This window comes from Chrysemys picta, chromosome 4 (assembly GCF_011386835.1).
Source record: "Chrysemys picta bellii isolate R12L10 chromosome 4, ASM1138683v2, whole genome shotgun sequence".
NCBI lineage: Eukaryota > Metazoa > Chordata > Testudines > Emydidae > Chrysemys > Chrysemys picta.
The window spans coordinates 65,799,618-65,809,805 of record NC_088794.1 but is presented as its reverse complement, the minus strand read 5'-3'; positions in this window follow the sequence as shown (position 1 = coordinate 65,809,805).

The following is a 10,188-nucleotide window of genomic DNA, read 5'->3' as shown; positions in this document are numbered from 1 at the left end:
CTCCTATTCTTTTTTCTGAATTAAGAGATACTTAAGGAAGTTAGCCACCCCTCCCCAAAGTTCCCTTTTGTGATCTGAGGGGTGGGAGAATTAAGTTGTCTGCTCAACTGGGCTGCTTTTTTTTAGTTAAAATACATTTTTCTGTTTCAATCTGAAAGCAGAGCACTGTAGGGCCTTGTTACGGTATTAAACAGTAAATCACCATACACAACAATCCTTAATGTGACTGATATCAATGAATGTCTTGGTTTTGTTTTGTTGTTTCTTTCATGCTTAAAGTTTTGGGTCATTTTGAAATAAAATGGATGTATCACAACCACAGTAAACACCCTACAAATACCTTTTAACTGTTTTTACAGCAAATGCTTGTTCTATAAAGGTATGGTGGAGGTTTGTGAAACCTTGAAACGTTTCAGATTGGGGTTAGACCAGGGGTCTCAAACTCAAATGACCATGAGGGCCGCATGAGGACTAGTGCATTGGTCCGAGGGCCACATCACTGACACCCACCCCTTGCTGCCCCTGGCCCCGCCCCCACTCCACCCCTTCCATGAGGCCCTGCCCCGCCTCTTCCCTGCCCCCATTCCAACCCTTTCCTTGAAGTCCTCACCCGAACTCTGCCCCCTCCCTGCCCCCAGGGGGTGCAGGAGGGGTGCGGGGTGTGGCGGGGGCTCAGGGTAGGGAGTTGAGGTGCAGGAGGTGTGCAGGGTACAGCAGGGGGCTCAGGGTAGGGAGTTGGGGTGTGGGGTGCAGGAGGGATGAGGGGTGTGGAAGGGGGTCAGGGTGCAGGGTGCAGTAGGGGGCTCAGTGCACAGAGTGCAGGAGGTATGCAGGGTGTGGCAAGGGGCTCAGGGCAGGGAGTTGGGGTGTGGGGTGCAGCAGGGGGTTGGAGTGCAGGAGGGGTGTGTGGGATGTGGCAGGGGTCTCCGGACAGGGGGTTGAGGTGCAGGAGGGGTGCGGGCTCCGGCCCGGCGCCGCTTACCTAGAGCGGCTCTGGGGTGGCAGCGCTGCACACTGTGGCCAGAGCAGGCTCCCTGCCTGCCTGCCCTGGCCCCTCTCCACTCTGCTCCAGGAAGCAGCTGGAGTCCTGGGGGAGAGGAGCAGGAAACGGCGCCATGTGCTGCTCCTCCAGGTACCTCCCCCAAAGCTCCCATTGGCCGCAGTTCCCCGTTCCCGGCCAATGGGAGCTGCAGGGGGCGGTGCTTGGAAGCAAGAGCACAGAGCCGTCTACTCCTCCCCCCCCTCCCACCCGGGGCTGCAGGGCCATAGTTTCAGCTGCTTCAGGGAGCTGCGTGGGGCTCGCGGTGCCACGGGGTAGGCAAAGGGGCGGGGGGGCACGGGGAGCTTGGCAGGCTGCGTGAAAGAACCCTGCGGGCCACATGCAGCCTGCGGGCCGTGTGTTTGAGACCCCTGGGTTAGACCCTTGTTTAATTTTGTAAATATATTATTTTAATGACTTTGACTGTAAACGGGTCTCTTTTACACAAAGACACAAGAGCTAGTTTCTCACAAACTATTTTTTTACTTAAAAGACGTACAGCCCCTTGAAAACAAACCAAGATGCTCCATCAAAACTTTTATCTTACTTAAGGGCCACATAGACCTTCTAACAGAAACACAGATAGTCACAAAGCCCTTTTCAATAGATATTTTTATTTACAGCTACTAAGTTTAATATCGCATGTTTGTTCCCTCACCATTCTCTAACTTAATCCTTTTAGATTTCTGACAAATAGTATTTTTCTTAAGCAGGGTTCTGTAACTTTTTGTGCGGACCAGACAGTCAATATAATGCTGTAAGCAGGAATCTTGCGGTTTGATCATTTTCTTTAAAATACTGTCAGGGTCTTGACCGAATTGCACAGCATTTACGAAGGTCACGCCTTTTGCTAAATTTTCTTGGGTTAGGCACAGACATTGCAAAGTATAACCTATGGCAATAACAGTGTTTAATAAGCTTTCCAAAGACAGGTCAGTGCACAGGTCCCGGAGCCTGCAGTTTATATCCTCCGAAGTCCAACTCACATCGTCATGATGCCGTTGGGCTGGCACATCTATGACACAGCCCTCACAATCTTCAAAAAGCTTTCCCTAAAGCAGTGATTAAGGACAGCAGAAACAGCAGCACGTACAATAGAACACATTACTTTTTTACGCTCACAATGTGGCACTGACTCAGTTAGTTCCGTGCCAAGCCTCTTCCTTAAATCCATATAGTCGTCATCCTCAGCATCCTCATCAATGACTTGTACTGGCATTGAGCAAAAACAAGATGGGCCCGGTTTGTTTTTGTTGTCTGATGCAACGCTGTCCAGGGCCTCTAGAAAGGGATCGTTGAGCTGTCGAAAAATTTTCAGAAAAGAAACAACTGAAAACACTGCTTGTTTTTAGATTTATGCAACCCTGGATCAGTTCCTAACCCCATTACACCCCATCCTCGACTGTCACTATACCTGAGCGAAGTCTTTTCCATTTACCTAGTCCACCGGTAACTCCCACGAGCCACGGTTGCCTTCCTCCTCTAGTGGGGGGTGGGGGGGGTGGGACGAGAAGCTGTTATGCTCATCGGTCTTCCTCAGGAGCGGTTGGGTTTCAGGGTCAGGTTCCGGCGTATCCATCAGTGGCTGGGCCAAAGGGATCCCCTTGGCTCTCCCTCCTCCTCCTTGGAACTGTCGCTGATGTAGTGCTTTCTCCGCAGATGGTCAAAGGTCCTCAGAGCTAAAACAAAGTCTGAAATTCTCATGGGGGTGGTGAAGGAGTCCATGTTTCCTCTCAGCATTTCCATGATTTCTAAAACATGCATTCTTGGAACAAAATGGCCTCTTCCATGTGGCACTGGGACTTCCGGGGTGGTGCTGTACTCTGATTGGTAGAGGGCAGTTGGGGGAACTCTTAGAGTGGTCACATGACCCTGTTCTGGGCAGGTCACCCTGCCCCAGAACCCCCCCCCCCAATTGGTCAAATCTGCTCTCATGGAGGTCCTCTGTGGCTGAAACCAATCCTGATTGGTAGAGGGCAGTGGGAGGAGTTCTTAGAGGGGTCACATGACCCACTTCTGGGCGGGTCACCCCACCCCAGAACACCCCTTGATTGGTCAAATCTCCTCTCGGGGTGGTTCTACGTGGGGCAAAACACATCCTGATTGGTAGAGGGTGGTGGGAGGGGTTCTTAGAGGGGTCACATAACACCCTTTGCTTCCAGTCATGTGTCATCTTGATCCCGGAAGTAATACCCCAGGGGTGGATCTTAGGGTGGGTGGGACCTGAGGGGTCAGGGGTTGGGCCTATGTTTGATTGATGGTAGGCCCCTTATACTACTGAGAAGCACATAGTGTTCCTGCATGTTTAAAATGGAAGGACAAGACTATCCATTTGGGAATAATGATCCCCAAGGAACCAAGATATGGAAGGAGAGCTACTGTTTTGGAGAGCTTCCCTCCTCTTTCCCTTGGAAAAAGTCCTTATCCTGCTAATTGGATAAATTACATTTAAAACAAGAAAGTCAAAATGTCTCATTTAGTCTCATTGTTGTTGGAATCCTTTGACCATAGTGAGCTACAGAAAAACTTCAGGATTGATCTGGACCCATTTTCTGTTAAAGTGTATTAATGCCAGGGTCTGTGCAATTAGTGAAAAGTCAATTCCCATTACTAGTTAACACTATTGAATATCTGCTTTCTTTAATAAAAAGCCATGTCCAGTATAAAGAGTGTAAATCAATAAGCAGCTACATTTAAATCTATTCTGCCTTCTCGTAAAATACACAGACACACTACACTCTTAAAGCCTAAATGTCTGCCAAAAATGCTGTGTTCTCACGTGCTTCTGAATAATATTCTGGTTGCTTCTGTGTTTCAGTTCTTCATCAGCAAATAATTTACTCATTTCTAAAAGCTTTTTGGTAAAGCTGCCAATTTTTGGTAGAATGTTTGTGTTAATTTAGTACCCATCAAAAGTGGGTACTAAACGCTGAACTCTTGTATAGAGCTGAATCCTCTACTTATTTAGAAATGGGTACAAACCCAGGCACTAAAAATACAGGCTTGCCTGCATTGTACCACCAATTTGCCTCATCCCTGACCTAAATTGTCCATACCAATTCAGTCCTTGGTGCCTCTGATTAGACTGCTTACATATTTGTTAATTAGTGCTAATTGTAGTTTTTATGATGGGGACAATTGTCTAGGAACAGGATTAAGGGCCTCATGCGAAAACCATTACAATCAATGGGAGTCTTTTGGATCAGCGATGCCACCAATCATTTTGGAGAGGCTACCATACACACTGGTGCATAGTGACAAGGGTTAGAATTGAACTAGCTGATCTAGCGGTGACCTTTGTGTTTTATTTTGATAGATATTCCTCCACTCCATGACTGACTAGCTGCAGTGTATTATGTTGGAGCTGTAATATAAACTGGATGCAAACCATTATCTTTTGTCATTACGTTCTCAGCTTTTCCTGAGATGAATTCCAATGGCGAGAGAAAAATGCATTTGATTTTACAAGTATTCACTCGTTAGTATTAAACAGTAGTGTGCAGATCTCTATAACTTTTCAGCTGGAACCATATGTCAATATCCATTCAACTGAAGTTGTTGCCCAATTGAAAACGCACACTCTGTGCCAGTAACTTCCCCACATGAGGCATTGCTTTGGAGATTTATGCAAGCATTTCAAATTAGGATTATGTCATTTGATCCCCCCCAGCCACGTGGGCTGCAAAGGAAGCAGGGCTTGTAGTTAGTTCCCAAGAGCAAAGTCCCATCCCAACCTGTGCTGCAGCATGGGGTACGAGGGAATAAGGCCCACTGAGACTTCCTCTGGACTGAGACCCAGTAGAGGACCTCTCACCTTTGGGGACACCAGGCCCCAGGCCAGTTCCCCATTCCCCGGACACATCTGTTGGAGAAGAAATGCAGTGGACAATTCCCCAGAAGTAGAGGCCACACCTGTTTTTGTTTTCACTTAAATGTTTTCTTTGACAGTTTTATTCCAAAATTCTGAAAAATATCCAGCAAATGAAAAATGAGCATTTTTGGGAGGGGAAATTATTTGCTCAATGAAAACCAAAACATTTAAGCAAAAACAGACTTTTTCCCCCCATAAAAATCTCCATTACACCAAAAAAGCATTTTTTTTAATTAAACAAACTGATGAAAATTTTTCAGCCAGGTCTAGTCCCGTCCCATCCCTCCCTCAGGTCACAAGCTCTCCTGTCCTCCCTTGCTCCCTCTTACCCACCCTCTCCTGCTACTTCCCCTTACTTCACCTCAAATATATTAAAGACAGTGAGGTGGAACTGACATTTGCCAACCACTATTGATCACTCTGCATATAGGATGCATCTTCCCTCCCCCCCATTTATCATAGGCTTGTCTATTCAGACAGTAAGCATATGTACTCCAACAGCTTGCATTGCAGAATTTAGCAGTGTAGATAAGTGAAGGAATGGGGGTGGGGTGCATACAACATTTTTTGTTTTGGGGGCTCTGTACCCCTGCAGTCTTACTAAAGCTGGGTGTGGTAACTCCAGGTTGGGCTGAGCTAGATATACCCAGTAATAGGGTGTGTTCGGTACCAAGCATGCTCATTAGCTGTTTGAAGCTACTTAGATGACTTCCATTATGGGCAAGCAGCCTGGCAGGACACACCCAGAGTCACTCTCTGTGAGTGGAATTAAGGGGTGTTGAAGAGGAGAGGGTGGAGTTTATAAATAGGAGAAGTGGGGCTAGCTCTAAAGACTCCCTGGTGGAGCAGTGTAAAGGTTCTGAAGGGTCAGCTGTGAGGATTGTGTCCAGGGGGATTGCCTATTCTTTGTTGGGTTATACTACAGGCACTCTTACCCCATGGGAGAAGAAACTAGAATTTCCTTTGGCCTGGGCAAATTGCAGATTGTTGTTGCAGAAACTCAAGGGGAGTTTTGAGGGAGACTGTGAGACTATAATTGGTTTTCCAACTTTTAGGACCAGGCATGTGCCCAACGGGGAGTTTATACACCATTCCACAAAGACCTAGAAGGGTAAGTCCAGAGAGGAATACTAGGGGAGTGTGTGTGTGCGTGCATAATGATATTTTTGCATTTGAACTTGTGATCATAAGTGTTAAAACTTTGGAGACCTCCCACTCCTCAAGTGTTATCTATAAATGATTTGTCATTGACAACAGTCACAATTGTTTCAAGAGTTAAGTAAATTAGGGGTGGGGTACTAGGTGTATTATTTTCCTGTAGAAATTGTGTTATTCTCCTTCTATCAAAGATTTAACTCCGTATAATAGCTATCAAAGTCCTGAAAAGGCTAAACTCTATCTGTGGCACAGCTGAGAAGTAAGCTGAGATTCAGGAAAGGGGAGGAAACATTATACCTAATATTAGCACAGTGTTTTCCCCAAGTCTGTTAAGCAAGGACTGTCTTTTGTAAATCAGCCAGCAGGATGGCAATCTGATCCTAATTGGGGCCTCTGGGTGCTTCTGTAACACAAATAATTAAAATGAATTAAAAGCGAAGTGAAGAGTAATGGCAGAATTTGTATTCATGTTGCCAGAGTCCTTTAATGTCCAGTGATTTAAATACAGTAAATCAGTGAGAATTATATTATTTATGGTAACCACAGCAGAGTTTTGTGGGTCTTTTCCCCTATCTATTGGCTGGACTAGATGTTTAATCGGTCTGCTGCAGTTGGTAATCTGGAGGGTTAGTCCTTAGCTCACCTGAGTAAGCCTTTGCTTTAGGCAGTGGAGGTCTCTAGCACAAGACTCTCTGGCTTGCACTAGAGGGGTCCCAACTGATACTGTATATTTGGTATAGTAACTCCACAAGTGATAACATTTACTATTCAATGAAACTGTATTTTCTGTTACTGCTCTCACAGTGCATCTAGTGGATTGACAGCTGCCAGTGTGATGTGCATGTATAATTCCTATATTTAACAGAATAGTTTGCAAATTTTCTACACAGTTTGATCATGTTAAGTGATGACTGCTGTACTAGACAGCTGAAATTTATACTATCAGAATGTAGGAATGGAAAACAGAGCTCGCTATCATTTTAAGTAGCCACTTGTAATGCTGTATCCTGCTGAAGCTTCTATCCCCGTATGTACTTTTTCTTAACTGAAGGTATAGATTTTCAGCTAGAATGTCCAGTAGAAAGCTATGAAATTCCTAAATATACTGAGGGCACTAGCACTGTAAGATTTATTCCAATAATTCTGATGTCCCTATAAGGGGCTATCTTGGAGCAGCAGCAGATTTAGCTGGGGCAGCAGTGCATTTAGCTCTCTGAGCAAAAGGTTGTCTAGGATTCCAGACGAATAAAGGTTGCTTAGTACATTGCTCCAGCCAGGGGTCTTGACTGATTTTATTTTTGAAGGAATGGACAATGCCATTCACCAGATTATTCACAGTGAGAGAGTTTAATTATTTTTTGCAGCTGTATTAAGAGAATGGCTAAGTGTTCTACACATTTAACACTTGTCAAGTCTGTGGCTCTGATTCTCAGGTCCAGCTGAGCTCTGTTCAATGCAGGCCTGAGGGGAGGGGTAAAGGTGGCTTTTCACCACCTGTGCACTCCCTGAACCTGGGGCTGATCAGAGCCTGGTTTAGTCCACTGCACAATTAGAACAGCATCAGGACTGCTCTAAATTGCACTCACCTGCCCAGAGGTTGTTTCAGCTGCTGGCAATAGCTAGAGTTCCCTTTTGTTTGACTCCACTCTTACACAATTCCTGCCCTGGGGGCTGTGAAAGGTGAGTGATACAAAGGTGGTGAAAGAGACTGTAGCAGGGCCAGGAGTCTGGTATTGTATCCTGAGATAGTAGTAGGGTAACTGATTTTCCCCCCTTTTGTTCCAAATGGATTCTAATTAAACTGTTGGAATGAGGAGGGAAAACAAACTTAACATTTGAAGGGGGGAAATTCTGACTCCATTTTATTCTGCTCAGTTAAATGGACACTATCTGAACAAATTTGGCTCACCATTTATGTTGAGAAGCAATGAGCTTCTATTAACCCTGTGACTAATAGAAATATTTCCATGGCATGTCTTTTCCAGTTATAGTGGAAACAGAATTTTCAACCCGAACATTATGATGGAGGTTTTTGGAAGCGCAAAGGACAGCTAAGCACTCAACTCCCGTTCAAAATCAATGGAAACTGGGGAACCTAACTCTCACTTGTACCTTTAAAAATTGCCACCTACAGTGTTATGTCAATATACAAGAACCTGAAGGTGAAATTAGTTACTTATCAATGGTGTAAAAATGAAAGAGAGAAAAGAAAAGTAGATCTTAAATATTTTTACAATTTTAATCTAAATTATTTCTTTCTAGAGCAGTGGTTCTCAAACTTGTTCAGGCAGCCCCCATGCCTCCGGACCCTGCGCCGTCGGAGCCCGGGAGGGGAAGTGCCCGGCCGGCGGCTGGGGTCCGGAGGCAAGGGGGCTGCCTGAAGCCCATAGCGCTCGGGCAGCTCGGCTCTTAAACAGAGCCAAAGAGTCAGGGGAGGAGCAGAGCAGCCGCGGGAGGGCAAGTGCCGGCCGGCATTTTCCCGGACATGTTCAGCTTTTTGGCAATTCCCCCCGGACGGGGGTTTGATTGCCGAAAAGCCGGACATGTCTGGGAAAAAACGGATGTATGGTAACCCTAGTTTCGGAAACTAGATATTAAATTCACATGGGCAAGTATTTCCCTTGGAAGTATTTGCATGTTGATCCAGCCAAGGGACAGAAACAATACCATTTGATGTAATGAATCGATCATAATTAACTAAGCACAGTTTAAATTTCAAATACTGAGCACTGAATACTTGAAGCAAAGTGCAAACCATACATTAGCCAAACTTGTACAAATTTAATTGATTTCAAATAATGAATAAATCTGAGGAAATTCCAATGCGTTTGTGGGTATCCCATAAGCAGAAAAAAAGAACTAAGCTCATCAGATATAATGTTAATGATGCTCAGTGCTAGTAACTTGTAACATAAGAAATGTTTTTTTTTTCGTAAGTGTGGTATTTTTAATAATAAATCTGTAGCCAGCTCAGATCTAAAACAATATGAGAGACTTAAGTGTATATCTCATATTCATGGAAGCATTTTTAACATAACAGTTAAAGCCTATGGCAAAATATTTTGTGTCTGAAGAAAAGGCCTAAACAATTCCAGAGACACCAAGGACAGTAGATTTTAGACCCGCAGTTTTCTTACTCTGTGATGTGTGAGAGAGACTGGGAAGTTGCTCAGTAAGAGGATAAAGAAATGTGCTTTCACCTTTGAGTTCAAGTGCATGTCTGTGATCTTATCTGAAATTAGTTTGATTAGTATCAGCTTGAACTGCATAAATAAAAATAAAAATACATCATGAGCCTTGACACAGCTGGGTACAGCTGACAGTATCTGAGCCTGAACGATGAGTTACTGACTGAGAGTTAATATCATTGGTGAGGCACTGTAGGGAAGTCTGTGGTTCAGCATTAATATTACACAAGCTGTTTTCCATTTCCAGCAGTTGCTTTTTGTTCACAAGCACAAATCTATAAATATCCATTTTTATGCTATAAATATGTTCACGTACAGCAAATTTGGGGAACAAAAGTGTATTAGAAAGGCAATTGTAAATTACACCTATATTTTAGAGCTGAGTTTTTATTAATTTTGCCTCATCTTTCCCTTAAATCCACATGCATTTAGTGCTCACAAATGGCACCAGATTGACAGCCCTGGGTTCTGAAGCCTTGTATTTATCCACAGAACAGATACAGAACTAGCAGTAAATGTTCAGGCTTCCCTTCTCTGCCCTACCAATATGCCTCTGCCCAGACCTAGAAGGACGATCTCTGGAAGCGAGAAGATTGTTCAGAGTTTCATGCTTTTATAAGGATTGATCCAAAGCCAGTTGAAGTCAAAGGGAGTCTGTCCATTGCGTTTGAGCTTTGTATGAGACCCTCCTTCCCAGGGGCCACTGCTGAGATTGTAATGAATATGCCAGTACTGGGACTGGTGGAGTGGCCCAATAACTTATTTTGCACAGGCCACTGAAGAGATATTAGAATATTATGCATTTATAATTTGTATTGTGGCAGCATCCAAAGGCCTCAATCAAGATGTGCTAGCTGCTGTACTAACATAAAAAAGACACGGTCCCAGCTCCAAGGGTCTTGGTATTAACTTTCCAAACTGTGGTGTATGAG